A 19409-nucleotide genomic window follows, 5' to 3' on the forward strand; every position below is an offset into this window, starting at 1 on the left:
ACTACGCTAAATGTCCTGCTGACAAGTCAAAAACTGTGATTATCCCTTTTAACACTTCTGAAAACGTAATGGGTTTAACTATTTATGAAAAGTGTTGAGTGGCTTGAATGCCATTAACTGGCAGCACAGACGCTTTTTCTCATTTCACCCTTTGCTTTTGTCTCCCTGTCTTTTATGCTAACTGGAAACCCAAATGAAAACATGAATGAAAGTGTAATAGGGGTTCTGCCATCTGTACCTGCTGGCCAAATGGTCTTTGCAAAGTGCATTCTGTACTCAAAATGAGGGTTGCACGTTTGAAAAAGCCATTTCATAATTTTACACGTGGACTTTGTTTAATAGCATTTGTAAGTAGTCCCTTTCATTCTAACTTCAAGGGGTCAATTTAGAATTTGATGTAAAGATAGACGTTTTTAGGAAATCCATTTCTGAATAAATTAAACTTGAATGTTGCAAAATACTTGGTAAACTGCACACAGTCTGCTCATGTTTACCAACCTGAATGGTCTCTGATCACTTTATACCAAAAGATGCCACAAGGCCTCGAGAGGGAAAGAAACTGACAACGTCTAAAGTAATCGCTCTAGGCAGCAGTTTTGGATTTCACTCTTTAGTTTTGATTTGTTTATTCCTGTGCCTGGAGAAGAGTTCGAGCTTCTCAAGCTTCTCGTGTTCCTTATTCCTGATGTTGTTATGTGCATCTGTCACTACGGCCGTCTTTCTCTGCTTGTCCACCACTACGCTGTCTGGCTGGTTAGTGAACACCAGCTTGTCTGTCTGTATCTGGAAGTCTCACAGGATCTTAGCTCGGTCACCCTAGGAGGTGTATCCCATATTGACTTTGGGATTTCTAGGCCATACTTGGGACAGGTGTTCCTATATACTATTCCAGCTGCTTGGTTATGGCATGCCATGTATGCCCTGCCTGCTAGCATCTTGCAACCTGGTGTTATGTGATAGACTGTCTCAGGGGCATCCTTGCTCCTGTGCGGTTCCTGTGCTGCCATGATTGTTGATTTTGTGCTGTCTTTCAGCCCAGCTCTGTCCAGCTATTGGTAGAATTTCTCAGTATCATCCCCTTCTTCTATCTGCTGGTGGTACACGGCATGCAGGTACCCATCCTTCTGTAATGGTGCCTCTTCTTCCTCCTCTTCTTTTTTTGGGTTTCTGTTGCCTGAGGTATTCACAAAACATGAGCCAGTCGTGGCCCTCTTCCTGATGTACTCATGGATCTTTGTTTTTTTTTATCTTGGATTATGATTCTTACGTCTCATCCATGCATGGTAAGGAGCCTCCTAATCTTGATGTCAGTGGCTTCTATCTCCTCCTTTGGCCAGTGTGTTCTCCCCATTGAGCTAACTTATCAGGACTTGCCATACTCTCTGCAGGTATTTGGTGGTTGTGTCTTTTCTACCGGCCCGTTCATGGTTCCCCTTTGCATGTGGGATTCCCAGTTACTTGCAATATTGCCTTCTGTGGTAGTGCAATCCCCTCAGTTCCGAGTACCATCCCTTGGGTCCATACGACCACACTTCCACACAGGAATGACATTCCAGTGCTGTTTGTGTAGGATATATATTTGCTTTGGAGTGTAAATATGTGTGCTTGTGTGTAACTATGAATTTTGCTTTATTTGTTGTTCAGTACTGTAGAACTTTTCATTGCTTGCTATGTTCAGTTCTAATAGAGACATAAAGTTTGTCAGATCTTGTACATCAAGCGTGATATGAGTTAAACACTTGACTTTTTTCTTTTAAAAGCCTCACATTATGTCCAGCACTCTCTTTCTGGTTTCACACCTGCATACTAACATATTAGGCCATGAACTGTTGAGTCATAAAAACCCAGGTAATAAATTAAATTGTGTTACTGGTTTCTGAATAACTGAAATGGATATTCTGCAGTTCCTACAAAACAGAGCAAACACGATTTATCCTACCATTTAGATATCAGTGTTTTTAATCAGTCAGACTGCAGCCTCCCCACATAATATGACGTCCGATACATTTCAGGGCAAGCAACTTACATGGATAAAGTTTTGCACCAATAAAAGATAGATAACATCAATATTTTTCCTTTATCATTAGCTTTGCATCTGGCAAAACTGCTGGCGCAGATAAACAGATTTTCATATTTCAAATGAAAAACAAAATACATTATTTCATGATTTCCTCAGCCCAAAGTGCAGTGCATCATAAATCATGTCAAATTACTAAACTGTAGATTATGCTCAAATTAATGAGGCAGCTGCATTTACACTGCATATTCAGTTCTTAATATGCCTCTGTCCTATTCAAAACTAAAATGAAGATGCACTGTGTTCAGAGGCAACAAATAAATGGAGATACAGTGTTATGAAGAAACATCCAAAAATATACCAGTATCCATTGTTCAATCAATAATATTCATTTTAACAGGGTCAAAACAGGCTGAATGATGTGAAATTAAACAGTTGTTAAATATTCTCTTTCCTTCTTCATGAGCTCAACAGCATGGATGATATTTCAGGAGTTTGGAGTAATGCTAAGATATCGGTAGCTTTGAAATGTGGTTTAAAAAAAGAAATAATCATATAACTCAATATTCAGCCACTTTGTACATAAAGTAGGAGATAATGGAATAGCTAGAAATATCACTGTGTCTCTGTTGGATGACCTAAGGTTTACTGTCATAAATTCTTCATTAAATCTTTTTTTCCCTTTGTATCATAAAAAGATAAACCTTGTAGAAACATGCTGTAACTCTGAAAATGGTACGAACTCTGTGAATTCAAAACACTAAAGGTCCAAAATGTTGACTACCCTTGGCTCTTCACACAGAGGACAATCTGAGTAACAACAATAATAGCAGTAAGATATGTAATAACAGTAATACCAGTATTTATATGGTAAAAGTCAACATGTTAGACTATATGAGAAGCCTGTGGAAAGAAAATTGCGTGTTCCTGTGGAGCATTTTAAAGTTTCATAATGCCCTTTTCTTTGAGGCTGTATGCAAACTTCGACCCCATCTTCACTACCACATTTTATTTTCAGATTTAAGAAGATATTTCTTGATGACAGGTTCTGGTATCATGGATCAGTGCTATTTAGACTTTGAGTGGCTTCCTGTGGATAACCAGTGCACAATAGAAATAATGGAAAACAACATCTGTCCTTGCAAACTGTATAAGGGGATAGTAGCCTGCCACATGCTGTGCTACCCACACACACACACACACACACACACACACACACACACACACACACACACACACACAACCCCTGTTCAGCTATCTTAGTGAGGACCTTCATTGACATAATGGTTTCCCTAGCCCCTTAACCTAACCCTAACAAAAAAAAAATGAATGCTTGTAACCCTGACACTAAAACCACATTTTGAGCCTCAAAAATGGCTTTAAATGCCTTCAGATTTGTGAGGACCAGGTTGTGTTTCCTCACAAGTGACTGCTGGTTCTCACAAGTATAGTAGAATGCAGATTTCGGTCCTCACAAAGATAGCTAGACAGGAACACACAACCCACACACATAAATAAATGCAGATATTTTAAAAAAGCCTAAAATATGCTCTTTCTTATTGTCCTATAGCCAGTGAGTGTAGTTTTTATTCCATTGACAACATGTCCCATATGCAAAGCTTTTCTTTTGAGTTCTATTTTAATAATTAAGTCTAGCTGAAATGTGCATCAAATAAAGGGACTTCAAAAGCTTCACATAGCTGAGATTTTAACTCATTTGTGCTGAAGTGCTAAACTTCAACTACAAAGGAAACACAATGAGAAGGCAAACAAATTATTTCTCCACAGATAATGTCTTTTGATGGAGTTCAGAAAAACTCAGCTAAAAGCTCAAATTTGAGCAAAACTGCATACACATCTCCTGATTGTATGACGACCACTGATTCATGCTGACAATCAAATGTTAAACTTGTTCCTCTACAAAATCTAAAGCCAGCATCTCTGTGGGAGGTGACAGGAGCAGAAAATTGATAAACAGTGTTGTTATATGATTGCAACTGACTATATTAAATAGCTGTCTATCACACATGGGTTATGTTTACACGTTAGTTTCATTTAAGCTGTACTGACACCCGCATAATGACTTTATTTCGTGTTCTACTTATCTGGAAGCTTGGCGAAACAACGTAATGATCCTTCCTCACAAATGAGGAAAAAAACCTCCAAACAAACAAAATTTAAAAAAAAAAACCCAAACACATAAGGCAGTTTTACTGGGTAGCAAATATTTCAATATAAAGTATAAATAAATAACTGTTACACAAATTCTTTATTTTGTTGTTCAAAGAAGCTTGCAAAGTGTTGGTGTTAATCTTGCTTACTGACTTTGTAAGACTTTATCTTCAATGAAAAATAAAAGAAATTTATGGGACGAACAAGGCAAAGAGTACTGGTTTTCTCTGTAGTTACCTTTCAAATTCTCCTGGGCCAACTGCTGCTGGGTAAACAAGCAATGAAAATGATCAAAGAATCAAAAGTATCATCCCATATGAGTCAAGCTTTAGAGAGTTGTATTTTGAGCGTGAACAACTCCTCTTCATATTCTCCTGGAAGCCAATAATTCTTAATTTTTAAAGAGCTGATGTGAAGCTCTCGCTCTCGCGGTTACAAATGGCCTGGGATGTTAAAATGAAGACCTTCATCCTAAAAATCAATTTACTGTATGCTGATGTGAAAGAATCTCAAAAGTAAAATAAATGCATTGCTTTTCTCTTAGAATGAAGAGTCTGGTCTTTCAGTTTGTCCTTTTCAGGTAAAAGTTCAACCAGGTTCCTTCAGCCAGCATGATTTTTATGGTGGTTATTACATTAAGTTGGTTCGGCTAGAACGATGTCAATGCAGACACCAAGAGTCACATTTATACATTCATATTGTAGCAGCACGCAAATAAGCTACTTCCAGTCCTTGCTCACAGGGGGTCGTGCGATTGTTGGGGTTTACCTTACAATATAAAGCATCATGAGGTCACTGTTGTTATGATTTGGCACTATATAAATAACATTTCATTGAAAACTGAACCTTTAAAGCATTTTTAAAAATTGCATTCAAATAAATATACCCAAAATAAATATATAGACTGGTGCTTCTCAATCTATGGGTTTGCAACAATCTATCATTATCTATTACCACCTAGCTATTATTAAATCCTTGGATTTTGTGTTTAAATTGCACAATAAAATTATGACTTTTTATTATTGTTGGGAAGTCTACACACTGTGAATCAAAGACAGGAATCCAAAGGGAAGACCTTCAATGAAAGCAAAATCCAATGAGGACTCTCACAAGGAACTGATATGAAAAGATTTCCAGTGATAAAATAATCCTTAGCTTTATTTTTCCATAGCAGAGATTACAATAACAATGTATTAACTTTATTTAAACATTGTTAGTCACACTGCAGCCAATTCAGACTGCACACAATTCATTTGACTTGAACCAGGCAGCATTCAGACAACCTACATGATTATAAGTGTTAATATTTGAGGCAGATTAAAGGAGAAAAGAAACTAATATTGAACTAATCTAGTGGTTTATGTGGCCTTGGCAGAGCTACATATATCTATGCTTTCCGGTTTTCTTCTGTTGCAGGGCTTTGGGGTTTTGTCAAAACACTCAGTGGAGTCGCTTTGAAAGACATACTGCTATATTGTTCCTTTTTCCCCTCTTCCTACCACTGCATCTTGGCTCTTGGTTCCTACAAGGTTACTTCATATAATTGCCTGACTACAGGCAAGTCTTCTAGATATCTCTGAGGGTTACACGTGTCAGCAAGTTCATTCTCTTTTCTGTCACATTTAACAGCCTTCACCACATTCTCGGATATCACTGACAAGTTGGGGGCCACACAAATTAGTGACCTAAATGCCATCTATCTTTTTCTGAAAGTAACCTGATTTATAGGATTAGTGTTTACTTTGTCTGGAACAGTATTCCATCTTTTAGTTACCTCTGTCAGTTAAAACATACTGTATATCTAGTATAATATTTAAAGGACGTGTAAATATTTGTGCTGCTCAAAGAAAGTATGTGTTAAATAAGGTTAGTGTATGACTAATTAAATTCCCTTGTCATGTTTTAATTAAGGGGAATGCAGCAGCTTTACTAGACCTAAAGTATATATGCAATGTCATGAGAGGACTGCCCCTCTCAAAGATAAAAATGCATAATTAAAAAAAATATACTGAAATAAAATGTAATACTTTTTTTTTGTTAAAAAGATATATAAAACATATAAAAAATAAATGAAAGGAAATATAAATAGGTCAAACAAAATGACAGGCATTCAGCAAATGTGTACAGCGGCCTTCACGATATTCCTGTTTCGTATGCTAAATGTATATAAGAGAGACTACTCAAGGACAGATTAATTAAAGATGAATCTAGTCCTAGATATCTTAAAAGAGCACTTTTGCTTTGATTCTTTGTGACTTTTTTTCATTCAGATGAATAGAGGCCAACACAATAATAGTACGTCTAAATCACAGTCACACTTGAAGACCCCCCATCATAAAACTCAATTAGTCAAATTCAGTGAGTCTCACACTGTTTCCATTATAAAAGTACTTCAGTATTTCAGCACATCTAACAACAGTGTATTTTCCGCCATACTTTCTTGATCACATCCAGACATTCAAATTTGCCACACCAACACAATCCTGACAACGGGAGCTGACAGCGCTAAGAATGAAACAGGTGAAAATTAGCAGAACATCTAAGCATGCACTTTCATCATAGAAAAAGCGCTTTAATCTCAGCGCAGATGATGTTTATGCTAGCTTTGCCTCAAACCACTTTTCATCTTATTAGCTTAGATGGAAATTTTTTTTGAAAGTGAGATCTCAAAAAGGGCTCCCGCAGGAAGACGACAAAACACTGCACATCAAAAGAAGGAAAACGACAACTTATTTGACACATCATTCAGGTAAAAGCTTGCTGCACTCGGGTTTTGGGAGAAAATAGTTGGCATAAAAAGTGTACGCACTTTCAGGCTTCAGTCACAACCATTGAAAGAGTACATTTTATCTGTGAGCTAAGTTACTGCTGCGAAACCCATCTTTATGGAAGATGACCACTCGTATATTTATTTTGATTTATACTTTTGAAATAGAGAGATGGAAGATAGATTTCTGGCCAAAGTTAGATGAGATAGCCTCATACAAATGTGTAGCAAAATTTACCCCCCCTTTTTTTTTTTCTTTTCTTTTGAGATATATATCATTCAATAAATCTAGATGTTCTCTTTTGTTCTTGGCAGCTCCTGCACCATCTTTCATTTTCAACAGTAAATCCCAGACCCTAATCTTCTCTCCACATTTGTCATTCTTTTTAATAAGAATCACACATCCACATTGTCTGTTTGATGTGCCACACAGCATGTGTGGGGTTTCGCAGGATGTGACAAATGAAAGAGAAAGTTAAGCATCACAAATGAGGACATACTATTGTTCAATTTTGCAAATTTCTTACAAGAGCGCTCCAATAAGCTTTCCAAAAAATATACATATATACGGCTGAGATACTACAGGACCAATAAGGGCTTCTTGGATTGGAAACTATAAAGGGAAAAATGTATTTCAAATAACCTTTATCTTTCACTGTCAAAACTGAGACACAGTCAATCCTTTGAAGTGTAAAATTTCCCTTAGAGTGTAAACAACTCTCTCCCATCCATGACGTTTACCTCTCCTCTTTGTGCTTGCAATTTTCTACATGAATAAAGAAGCTGTGCCTTTCTCCCACTGGCTAGACCCTGACTGGAGTGCAATCTGTTATAATATCAACTCAAGCCCCTATTGGCAAGCACCATTAGCCACCGCTCTCACTTGCATATTTAGTGATGGTAACATTCATGTAGCAATGGATGGCATTGCAATCAATTGTGTAGCAAGACGATTAGTGTTTATGCTGCTGTTCTTTACATAAAAATTTAACTCTCAGCTGACCATTACAATCATCCCGTAAGTTTAGTTATCACTGAAAGGATCTTTTCTTAATGTGAAACTGAATCAAATCCCCAACTCTTTATTTTATTATTGCCAGGGCTCATCCTTAGCTTGTTTTGACACAGCTTTGCTCATAAAAGATAGGTTATTCCTTTTTAACAATCTTGCAGGCTGTAAGTGAAGAAAGCTGTGACAGCGTGTAAAAAGGAAATGCCTCTTCCTCTGCCAGTCAGCTTACTACCCTGATAGCTCTACTGCACTATAGGTAGGGAGGCTGGCTTAAGAATTCACACACATCCCTGTCATGAAAGATTGAGCATGTGGGAGTCATTGAAATGTATTCATGCTCACAATGTAGAAGAAGCACGGGGCCACAGTAATGGTTGTCAGGGGCTGGTATGCCTCAGTGAACTGAAGACGACATTTTCTATCTCACTGGCTTCAGGGATGTTTGAGTTATATAACCCTGCAGGAAGGCACAGATGAGAATATCACATGTGAGCTTAATAAAATGCAGCGTTTAGTCTGCGTGTCGTGAAGAGACTCAAATAGTCCGAGTGATTAATAAAGATGTTTTGTTGCTGCATATGTAAGAATACGCTAATTTCATACAGAATCACAAGGATTATTCCACGTGTCTCTGTTTGCTTCTAGTTGAGAAACTAAATTAACTGACCAATGTTAAAACACAGAAGCATCTGGGAACTTTTGCTATATTATTACTGTAAACCTTACCTTAAGCTTGGGGTATGTTTTGGCCATATGTGGTTTAGACTTTGTGGACCAGCACAAACCTGTTTAGCAGTCAGAGTTAAAGAGGTCTCAGATAACGGCTAATTTATCCTTTGCAAGAGTCAACAAATTCTCAGCTGAGGGTTGCTTGTCATTTTCAGAGATACAAATGTTGCAAAAATGGGATTAATAATCCACTTTTATTAATGAGGTATAAGGAAGCACATAATATCAGTGATGTATTTTGAAATGAAATAGTCGAATATGTTACTGAAGGTCATTTTGTGGTTTGGAAGGGCTAAAAAAAAACCCCTTATATTATTATAAAGATATTGACAATCAGTTTACAATTTCCTAAGCACAATATCACTGTGTCCTCTAACTGATGAGAGCTAATGAGTCCTTGTTTATTCAACACCCTTAAATAAAACTGGGAGTCCTTGGAGATGTCCTGACAATTGTCCTTCTGTTTTTCTACATGAAACATCCAAATATAGTTTGCTTTAGACTGATAAGCATGTTATTAAGCCAAATAAAATATATATATTCTCACTTTTGGACTGAAATAATTAGCCAATCATTTGAGTAGTCAACAGAAATCTGATTATTATCCGAGTCCGACAAGCCAGCGGAGATGTCTTGTGACTCTTACTGAGAAGTATTATTACAATATGGCTACCCCACGGCTAACATAGTAATTGTACTCGCTTCTGTTCCTGTGTTACATATTTGGAGAAGTTTATTAACAGATAAACCAACTACGTTTGCAATACTGGATTGGATTTAGCTACAACTGCCGGCGGTGATGGCTTTAGATTAAATTTCTGCAGTTTAGTTCTTCTCTCACAAATTAATGTTTTCAGATATTCCCAGCATCTTCCACTGTTGGAATATGGAAGCGGCTAACAGTGGATCTTAATCCTAGCTTGAAGAGAGCGCACGGCTTTAATAAACGGTTGAAACATTAAACTCATTGTTGCTTTATGAAGATGTGCTGTTAAATATTTAAACCTTAAAAGTTAAACTGTGTGCTTGGATGTTTCCCTGCTACCTGTCTCTTCTGTGCTGATACAGTCTGAATCTCCCTGAATGGCTTTGTCAGTGCAAACATTACCCTGCCTGGTGCTGCCGTGCATTTTCTTAAGTACACATTTAGCCACCTGAGTTTCTCTGAACATTTCCATTGCCCCATCCCTGAACCTCCAGGGCAGCTGTGTACTCCTCTTCAGATGTTACATGTTTTGCATAACCTTTGCTTGTTTAAATAAAACTTAAGCAGTTTCACTTTGGCTTACTGATAAGGTAAAATACCTTTTTCTTCTATTTGATCCTGTCCTGTTCCTTTGAGTCAGAGTACTCCAAACCTCCTTCCATTTTTTCCCTAAGATCTCATGTGAAATGTCTCATTATGCTAACCTATATAACTCTCATGAGTTATATAGGTTAGCATAATGAGCAGGGCTACTGACAAATGAAGGCATAATTCTACAGTTAAGGGAATCCCCGCCTGAGTGTTACAGCTTAATGTTGCTCCTATCAGGAGGACAAACAATCTAACATAAAATGATCTACGCACACACTTGCAACAATAAATTACTCTTATTATTGTTGTTTAATCTAGTAATTAGAAGCAGTATCACTATTCATTCTTGCTCCAATTGCATCATGTAAATGCACCATGTGTAAATCCTCATCAAATCTAATGCTGTAATAGGCTAGACAGTAGGGTAGTGCTGATGGCCAGAATGAGGTAAACTGAAAAAAGAAAAATGAAGAAGACAATTGAACCAATGTGGAAGACCTTTACTGGGTTGGGGTCCTAGGCTCCTACACCTCACACCAACTTTAGGTTTAAGCAACCCTAAAGCAAACATTAAAGCAAGGAACTGCAAGAAATCATGAATTTTGAAAAATATAACATGAAAGCAGCACAAGAGAGCGATCAGACAGGAATATCACAAATGTATGAATGTTGCGGTTCCTAAGTGCAAGAGTGCAAGATGCACAGGGAACATGATGTTTTTTCTCATTGCTTTGCAACTATAGCCTGCAAGCACTGTGGCTGATCTAACAATGATACTAAAGTCACTGACAAGGACGTAGACAAGGGAAGTCATGATTGTTGTGCCTTTTCTCATGAACAGCGTGTTAAAGTTTGATTGTCTCATTCAAAAGCCAAATGGGGCAATCTGCTCTAAATAAGGCGTAAATAATTAATAGCCAAGTACATCCACTGAAACCAGGGGCCTGAAAACACCAGATAAAAGTTCACATTCATTCAGGTCATCTATTATAGGTGAGTGTGTTCTTTGAGTGGGTTTCTGACGGTAGGTTTCTGCATGAACACTTGATGAACAGGACAAATTAAACTTTGGGAACACCCTGAACTGTCAGCTGTTTTAGGGAGAGATAGCTTTTAAAAACTTGAGAAGGTAATTCCAAATCGCATAGAATCTTTCTTTTGATATCAAAATTCAGTGATGTATTTCAGGATATTTATTTATTTATTTTGCTCTACATCACCTTTTTTTTGGATTCCAGTTGATCAACTGTAGCATTTATGAACATTCTGCTTCTACAGTCAGGTTTCCTACATTTCTTTTTTTTTATCTACACAGTGCCATCATTTCATGCTACACAGCTCACAGAAAGTTTATTTTAAATTCTCTGCAGACAGTAGGAGAACTCAAGTTTCTGAATCTTCCTGTTATTCACTTTGTCTGAAATAGCCCAGAGATTAATTGCAATCATGAAGAAATCTCTCCCATAGCAGGAAATAAAGCACTTTTGTGTGAGTCAAACCTGTGATGCCATCAGGCTTTAACAGCATAGTTGCTCATTAGAGACAAAAATGCCAAACATTTTTAAAGTGACTGCAAGAATGCCAAGGGCAGAGTCTGGGAATAAAGGAATATTCATTTGATACAATAAAACAGTCAAACCTGCAGACTCATAATACACACTACAAACTGTGGCAACCCAGCAAAGCATCCACAAAATGCTAATTATTGGGCCATGACCACAATTACCACAATGCTAACTAGCTTTTATAGATTTTGATTAAAATGAATTTTAAGGACCGTGAGAAATATGTATGAAGGGAGAAGTAATGGAGTAAAAATTGACTTTGCTTGACTCCAAGTTAAAATGCATTGCCTGCAAGCTTTCAGGCATCAATGGATGAATAATCAGATTAGCCTTGTACACTAAAATGTTCCACATGGATAAGACCCAAAACAGGAAAAGAGTTGAACCTCTGTGATGAAAATGATTATTCACTATTCATTTCGACAACAGAATAGTAGGACATCGTCACATCTAAACTCACATCACGTTGCTTTTACAGATCTTTTTGACATTTCTTTTAAGGGTTTTTAGCTGTTCTGATTTCCAATTCTTTTTATGAAGGAAGTTATTATTTTCTGGGATGATGAAGTACAAATTAATTGCATCAAATCTTGAAATCTTGGCGCAAATATCCAATAATGTGCAAAGCACATGCACATCACAGTCCAAATCAGTGCAACAACTGTTGAAGTCAAACTGATTCACTCACACTGTAATTGTTAAGAATGCAGTGCAGAGATGTTACAAATAGGTCAGCATGCTCGGGAAGCTATCTTAAACGAATGCTCTGAGAGCAGAGCTGAAGTGAGACAATTCTCAGGTGAAAGTGCCACAATATGAAATCTAACGGCATCCACATAACTGCTGGACACATACTTGACATTAATTTACCAGGAAACACATCTGTAGCTCATCATGGAAGACCTTCAGACAAATGGAGGCGATGCATCATAGTGTAATTTTAATGTATGCCATCAAAATTTTCCACATTATTATAGAAAATGAATCATCATTTCCCATAAAATTCTAAAATAGTATTAGTAGTATAGTGCTGCATTTTGGGTGATGGTAAAATCAGTGAATGAAAGGTCCCACTATTACACAATAGAAAACTAGACATGTGAACTCTGGGCCTTCCTTTCAAGGATTAGCTGTCTGAATCCTGTGCTTTATGGTCAAACCATCAGTTGAATCCACTACTTTGAACACCTGAAGCACTTTTGCATGTTCTTTTTAATATTGCAATAAAATATTGCCATCTTAAAAAATATATAGACTCACTACAGTTTAAAAGCCTGCACCCTACGATTATCTGCCACAATGCCTGATCTCCAGAGGACTACTCTACCCCTCACTCCTCACCTAATGATGCTTGGCATATATTCACTGAATTGGAATCTGATATATTGCATGTTACTTGAACTTTTCAGGTTATCTGTATTCCAGTGAACCAATGGTGTTCTTCAGTCTCGCTTACTTTTACATTCATCATGCACATCTCAAACCTTGAGTTCATGACCACTTCACCAAGCAGCAACTTTATTTCTATCCTTTCTCTAATCTCAGTCTGCTAGGGTTTTCAGGTGCTTCATTGCGATCAACACGGGCAAAAAGGCAAAAAGGCCAGACAGGGCAACAGGCAGACTCTCCCTGCTTCTAAGAGGACAGGGAGAGTTGTTCATTATAAGTCTATAAAACTCTATCCTATTTCTCAACTCTTCCAAAGACCTTCATAGACTTTGAGGGGATTTCAAGAGATGATGTGAAGTGCCTGGGCAGACACTTCACATCATCTTAAACATGGTTATTTGTCATTTACAGGACCTTTACAGCACTCTTCACCATTGCAATGACTGCTACAAAATAAAATATTACGTATTAAACAGGAATTGAAGAGCACAACGTGAATAAATGATCAGTGAATTAATAAAAGACCAATTCCACCTAAATTCATGACTTTCAGTTGTGAGATTTTACATCTGACATTTCCTTCTCTAACAAAATGCAAGACACTAGATTTAACTCATCATTACTGCATTATGCACGATGCTTGTGCAACCAGGAAATCAGATGAATCAGAGGAAGCAGGGAAGCAATTTTCAAATGGCACAAGTTAAGTCACTGCAACGGCTTCTTAAACCAACTTGTGTGTTAAACTTTGCAACTGATGACTCCACTAAAGTGTCTAAAGAGAAGAACTATTGATTTGTGTTCACTATCCAAACAAATTTAAATCTTTAATTAGCTCAGTGGCACGAGGCCAAATGTAAATTAGACATTTGACTTGTGATTGTGTCAAGATGTTGATGAAAGGTTCCAATGTTAGCTTCTGGCGGAAACAGCATGGTCTATGGTGAAAATAAATCTGATTACTGAAATTGAATTGCAGGTTTCGTGTGTGTGTGTGTGTATGCGTGCGTGTGTGCATGCGTGCGTAAGAGAGCGTAAGGGGAAAGAAGGGAGAGCAACCCAAATGCAATCTAATGCACTAATGCAAATCTAATGTCACTAAAAGCTAAATCATTGCTTATCTTGACTGTAATATTTCAAGTTTAAGTACAGGAAATACATTTGATCCAGTCTGGGGTTTAATCTCAGATAATCTCAAATAAATAATGTTTCCTACAAAGTAATCTACCACTGGCTGCTACACTCCCATTTTGGCTCATTTGCTGTGTTTTGATTGGCTGACTAAAGACTGTTAACTTGAATATCTAAAATGCCACCTTTGTAGGCATGTGCAGTCATGTGCCTATAAAAACACTGACTTATCAAATATTTAACTCCATTTTTAAAATAGAATATCTAATATGTAATAAAGTATTTTTTTACTGTGGCATGATAGTCCAGAATGTGATGAATACAGACATTGCTCACTCCACATCACATATTTAATACAAAAAAAGCATGCTTTGTTTATTAAATATAGATATTAGATATTAAGAACTTAGAACTTTATTTATTGTCATTGTACAGCTGCCTCCACAGCAAAATTAGCTAGCAAGACCACAAAGGTGCACAATGTGCAAGTTACAAGAAACATTGAGGGGGTGTATACAAAGGCATCATAAAATGAAGAGACTGCTTCTGTGTTTAGAAAACTTTTGTAAATCCCCCATAAAATACCTATGAATGCTAGTGGAGGATTGTGGTCACATGTTATTTTACCCCATTTAGTAAATCTGCCCCTAACTTTTAGTAGGTTATCTAAATGTAACCAATTACCTAAAATCCAACCAAGTATTTCTGAAGTGCTTGCGTAGCCATACATTTTTTTTGCCAGAACTTTACCAGTGAGTAAAAGCCAAGGCAAAGTTTTGAATATACTGCTTGGTGCTGTTTGAAGTCCTTAGCTGTACAGAGAAAATCTGGCTGCTTCTATTTTTTTTTAATAATCTGTTTTTCTATTGAAATATTAATCCACTTTTGGGACGTTTTTAACAAAGGACTGGACTGGGAACTTCTTGTATGAACCTGTGTGATAGAGAAGTCTAAGAAGAAAAAGCTTACTGTGCATTTATGAGGTCTCCAGCCTGATGGATGCACTTAGGACTAGAGGAAGAGATTGAGAGTTGCACTCCTAGGCCCTAGCCAGGAGACTTCAATGGATTTTATACTTTCTGTGTCTGTGAGTCTGCTAGGGTCCACTTGGGTCGCTGTGATGTAAATTTCATTATCAAACAGTGAGCGTGAGGGTGCCTAGGGGATCTCCTTGGGCCATGGACTGCAGGCAAGAATCACAATCCCGGCCCACTAGGTTGCTTTGAAAAAAAAAAAGTAGTGTAGTGTTCCCTATTACCAGACCGCGTGTCGTGATTTTCTCCTGGTCACTATTAGAATTTATTTGCTTCTTATACCGAGGCAATTCTCACCCTCTTTTTAGCATTGAAACAAAGCAAAAAAAAAGGTGCTTTTACATGAAAGTAATCTTATTGGTGCATGACTCATCAACCAGACAATTTGGTCCTAAAAGGGCACATGTAAAGGCAAACCAGTGAGACTGAGTAAACCTAACTGAGCAGCATGTTACATTAAAGGCAAACGGGGACTAAAAAGAAGGGCAAGTTTAAATATAAGAAAAAGGTGAGACTATAAGTAGAACGTGAAATGACTGTACCACACAGGAAACACAAACAAACCGAAAAACTAAAGCTGAATGAAAAATATTACAAAACCAAAACTTAAAATAACACAAAAATAGTAAAGCTACAACAATCTTCTTGTCCTAAGACGGAAGGCAAACAATAAGAGAGAAATATGACCATCTGCAAAGACACAGAGATACTCATGGCCAACTGATAAGTGTCAGTTTGGCAAACAGTAGCTTCAGATTCAAACAAAGAGGAATGAGATTGAAACGGTCTTTCTGTTTGGACAGGATTTCACAAACATCAACACTCTGAATGCAACTGGAGGGCATAAATCTGGGGGGTTAACAAAACCGAGTAAAAAGCTAAATGTCCTCATAAACGAGAATCAAACTAAAATATAAGACAAAGAACAATATTTATATACATATAAAAATCCTGTAAATAAATCAATTTATACCATTAGAGATACGATGACAACACTACCCTAACTTGCCATTTTGGATTGCCCCAAGCAGCTGACTGAGCTAATTTCACTCCTTTGCTTCATGTCCTGCTGAGAAGAAAGGTGAGAACAGCTAATATCTATATCAACACACACTTTTAGTAAACTACTATATGAAACCCAGTATTACAGTCCACAAGACAAGTAATTGCAAGTTGTGAACAATTCTGATTGAGGTTTTCTTTCTGACAGTCGTCCTCTCTGCTATTTTTATCCTTCCAAAAACTGCCACTTAAATAATACTCTCAAAATAAACAATAAAGAATAGCCCTAATAAAATGTTTGGCCTTACATATTTAGCTTCCAGGATCAGTCCATCAATCATCAATGAATGAGTAAAATATAGGAACCCTGCGTCTCCATTACAATAAAAGTAAGCAAAAAAACCCAAAACACACAAGCATGTCACAGTTTTAGAACCCTCGCTGTGAAAACGACGTGTTTTGTGTTGTTTACAATCCTAGCTATTACACATTTTAATGTGAGGCAAAGTTACTGCTTTACACCCTTCATGGAGCCAACATCTGTCTACAAATGACAATATACAACCAGCAAGTAAATGTTATCTGACACACTATTAAAGCACTTTACAACTAAGTGCTGTTTTGACATGAAAACAACCAGACCCAGCCACTCAGCCCATTTAATCAAACCCCAAACCCTCAGAGGTTTAATAAATGTCCCTGCCAAGTTTCATAAATGGGGGATCAATTATAATTGATTCCACAGTCTGATACATTTATTAAAGTGACATACATTTTTTCATGTGCTTACCTGTTTTGCCATCAGCCCCTGTTTGCGGGGCATGAGCTGACTACCTCATACTTTATTCAAAGTATCACTTTCAGATTTTTGTTACACTAAAATAATTTGTACAGCGCCAAGGTGGATTCAGCACATGCAGAGGAGCACTTAATTTCTCACACTGGTCAGCCAATGAGACGTCTCTATAATTTGCTAACTACATGATATGTACTGCTGCATGTGTCACAGACAGATGAGAAATGGGATTTCTCTTAAGAGCAGAATAAATTAGTTCCAGGGTGTCACCTCCTGTCACATTAGGTGGCATCCCACGCAGATGAAACCTGCCACTCAGCTGAGAAGGGCACAATCAGAGATTATCTCATCTTATCTCACCAAGGATGCCACCAACAAACTGAAATAACGCCTGAGTAAAAAGCCTCTCGGGGGCTGACTAGTAGATGTTTCTTTTCTTAACAACTTCAAAATTCTGCTCATTGCATCATGTCAGAAAATGTTACCATATATGCTTGTTTGTCCTTTTTTATGGTTTTGTGTGTGACAAAAAACTGGCTACAAGTGAGTCAAGCTACTTGCATCTCAAGGACACCCAGTCTAAGGTTTGTTAAAGAGGGTTGATTTAGAGTAAGTAAAATCACTCAAAAAACACTTTTTGACAAAGGAGATACCTACCTAAATACCTAAAGCGACATGACACAGACCATTCTCTCCTACAGTACGACCCTCATTTTTATTAATATGTGTGCTAATTCAGTCTCTAATCGACCAGCCAGAAGCTAGTTTTCCACAGCAGGGGAAATAATGAAAAAAACTACTCATTATCATAATTACAAAATAATGTACAGATAAGCTACAGTGATAGAATTCCAAAGTTAATGGAGTCGCAAAGGCCCAAGCCACAATAAATGAAAAACTGCAAGCTGACCTGTTGGTCAGATAAAACCTGGCAATGAAGCATCAGTGGTGGCACAGAGATTGAACTTTCCTCACACTTTCTATGAAAGAGAACTGGCTGCGTTTGACTACAGGGAAATAATTCCAATAGTGCTGTGCAGTCATCACATTTACATTTGTTGTCCTTGATGCCTCACCTTCTCTGATTTATTGTACATAGTCCTCTAACTTTTATGTTGCTTTTTCTGCAACCGTAGTCCTCTGGCTCTATTGCAGAGTCACTTGCTGCTATGCCCATTAACATTGTTAATTGTTTTTAAATGCGTGTCTGTACGTATGTTGCAGAAGTTGTTTCTGCCAAATCCAAGTGGTCCTTCATTAGTGTTTCAACACTATGCCATCATCAGGAGCTTTAAGTTAATTATGCCAATACTAAAATGTAACTTAATTATGTACATAAGTCTATTTTTGCAAAAGTACTGTATCCAAAGGTCTCCCAGATAGGCCCACCTAAATTTCCCTTTTACAGATTACTGGTAGAATGGTGGTATTTGCAGTCAAGCTCTGAGAAGTCTGAAAGAGAATCAGACGATGGATTTTCATTGTTGGAAACCTAATTTGAATCAGGTCTGCTGCATAAGCATTGACTTCCATTACAGATAAAAAGCAAAATGACAAGAATTTAATGAAGAAAAAGTATCAGCTTGAAATTCAGAAATATAAAACTATCCCTTTCTTTATTAAATAACTTCAGAATGTTATGTTTTAGCATTGCTGTGTGATTCATTTCTGAAAGTCTTCAGTAGTAATAATAACCATGTGCTTACACATTCTGTTCCTTAAGTAAACTTTGATGTACAATATATGATTTACTATTAGTAAAGACCATTTAAATAATCAGTTACCACACACTGCCAAATATGGAAAACAGTGAGTAGTTTTTTTATTTTAAAAAATGCGAAGTAGAGCACAAGGTGATGCTTGGCTGATTTTCAGTTTCTTCTTTCTTCTTCTTTTTTTTCTTGCACTTGACAGTGTACCTTTTTTTCCTTTTTTTTTTTTTTTTTTTTTGCTGTGCACATGGCAAGTTGTATTTTCTCTATTTTCACATCTCCAAACAGAGTACACAAGACAACTGTGAAACAGATGGTTATTTCTCCCGGAGATTCGCTGACCTTTGAAAAACAGACTTGTGACTGGAAGGACTACAGTTTGAATTTAAAAGAAGATTGGAAACTAAATAAGGAAATGTCCTCCTGTCCTGCATAAGTAATGCCTAGGTGCTCATGAGAAAGACAAAAAGTATCCAGTGCAACTTCTGGAGCTGCTTGTTGGCAGATTAAAGGGTTGAAGATGTGCACCTAATTACATGAAAGTTAAATCATCTTCAGTATTGCCCTCAGTCATGCCTAAATGATAAAATAGTTTGTCATTGTGTTTAAAAATGACTCATGCGAGTATTCTGCTAATGTGGCAAGTCACACCAAATGACTTGATAAATGTTGAGAAAAGTTTGTGGTTTGGCAACCAAAACTAAATGATTAGGGTTAGAAAAAAAATAAATTACAGTTAAAATAAATCAACAGTGTAAAGCCCACTGTTCTGTTCTGTCCCTTAAA

This window comes from Simochromis diagramma, unplaced genomic scaffold (genome assembly GCF_900408965.1).
Source record: "Simochromis diagramma unplaced genomic scaffold, fSimDia1.1 OVJJ01000463.1, whole genome shotgun sequence".
In the NCBI taxonomy this organism is placed as follows: domain Eukaryota; kingdom Metazoa; phylum Chordata; class Actinopteri; order Cichliformes; family Cichlidae; genus Simochromis; species Simochromis diagramma.